Raw genomic sequence first — 2,198 nt, forward strand, 5'->3', positions numbered from 1 at the left:
AAAAACCAGCTATCCTATATACGCAGTGCCTTATGATCTCGAGCGTACCAGAAGCTTGAATGAACGCTAACACTATATAAAGTCTTAAGAAATGAAACGTCAAAGCCTTGAAAAATTACCGACCCATCAGCCTGCTGTCTGTTGCCTACAAGGTATTAACTAAGGTAATAGCTAATATAGGCAGGGAAACCTTCGGCTTCAATTAACCGTATGATCGAGCAGGCTTTCGTAAAGGTTATTTCACAATAGGCCACATTCACACTTTCAATCTGGTGACAGAGAAACGCGCAGAATATAACCAACCTCTATATATAGGCTTTATTGATTACGAGAAAGCATTTGACTCAGTGGAGACCTCAGCAGTCATGCATGCATTCATTGCGTAATCAGGGGGTAAAAGAGCTTTATTTGAAAATAATGGAAGATATATTGCCACCGACAAACGGTCGAAGCACTCAAACCAGGTTTAATTGGACGGGCTGGGACTGCATGACATCAGGGAGCTCGAGCGAGGAAGAAGACGAAACCTCTAGTCCCTCCAGTGCGCAAGGCATGGCAAGCCCCATCTAAAACAGTTCGGCCGCGGTATGGCGCCACTGGATTGCTTGGTACTGTGGCATTACTCCCCCTCTCTGAAGGGCAACGACTCGGTGCCGCAACAATGAGAAGCAGGAAGGCAAAGGACGGCGAATGTTCCGGCGGCTGGTGTAGATACGCCTGAAGCGCTAACGAGCGCGTTAAGGCTTCATCCGTGCGACATGGATGATTTCGCGGGTTTGCCGTCTAGAGGAGCGAACTGTTCCCTGGAGAACTTCATAGTTCACCTCACTGACCTGGCGGAGTACCTCGTAGGGGCCAAAATACCGGCGCAGAAGCTTTTCGGAGCGCCCACGCATGCGGATTGGGCTCCATACCCAGACTTGTTCGCCGGGAGGGTAACTAACAGCTCGGTGGCGGAGGTTATAGCGGCGAGCGTCGAGGGCTTGCTGGTGCCGGATACGCTGTCGGGCGAGTTGGCGGGCGGCTCGGTGTGACGAACGAATTGGGCAGCACCCATAAAAGATGAGGTACTACTAGTCGGAAGCAACATGGCGGCCAGCATAGTTATGGCTTCGCGACCATGCACTAAGCGAAATGGAGTGAAGCGTGCCGTTTCTTGTAGAGCAGTGTTATAGGCAAATGTGACGTAAGGGAGTATGGCGTCCCAGTTGCGGTGGTCTGCCTTGACATACATGGAAATCATGTCGGCGATCGTCTTGTTGAGCCGTTCGGTTAGTCCGTTCGTTTGAGGGTGGTAAGCTGTTGGTTTGCGGTGACTTGTGCCGCTTAGGCGCATAACCTCCTGCGTAAGGGCTGAGATGAACGCTGTTCCCCTGTCAATTAAAACGATGGTGGGGGAAGAAGACGAAGACACCGAGCTGTGTGGACGTATTCTACATGGGCTTTCACTTTACAGCCAACTTTTGGCGGAAATACTGCATTCTCTGAGCTGCCGTTTTTGGGAAATCTTCGGAGCATTGCCCCGTACCCGCGAACAGCAGTTCTGGCAAGTCAACGCCCTTTTCTGCGTGCCTCACGGACTTCTCTACACGCTGCCGTGCCCTCAGGGCCCTGGGCCCTGCGCTCGCTTGTTCGAGCCAGCCGGCCGCTCACACGACCTCAACTATGAACTACACCGTCGGGGGGGATGACATTTCGCCCGCGGAGCTGGCGTCCGGAGAATAGGAAACCGTTCTTCGCCTACAAGACCGCGCCCGGCGCCTGCAGCAAGACGCCGCCAACGATGACTCCGGCGTTCCTTCCAAGAAGAAACGGAGGCCGCCCGCTATCAAAAGGCGAATGCCGCTACCGCAACTCCCAAAGAGCGACTACAAAAATAGTCTGCCGTCCGCGAGGCTGGAACTTAAACGACTTTGCGCCACGCCAACTTGAACTCGCCATGTGCGCGGCAGCCAAGGTTCCTCTTCAGGCCGCACTAACTGAAGACACCATGCGTGTTAATTCTAATAACAACACGCTCACTCTAAGCACCCCGGCACGCCAGCGAGCTGCAATGTACTCCGAAGTCAAAGCGTTCCAGCTTGGAGATCACACCTATGAAGTGGCGACGTATGTAGCAGCGCCAGACGACTCAGTCAGAGGTGTCATTTATCAAGCCTACTATGGAAGCTCGCCGGAGGAAGTCCGACAAGGCTTCA

The sequence above is a fragment of the Amblyomma americanum genome, chromosome 8 (assembly GCF_052857255.1).
Source record: "Amblyomma americanum isolate KBUSLIRL-KWMA chromosome 8, ASM5285725v1, whole genome shotgun sequence".
In the NCBI taxonomy this organism is placed as follows: Eukaryota; Metazoa; Arthropoda; class Arachnida; order Ixodida; family Ixodidae; genus Amblyomma; species Amblyomma americanum.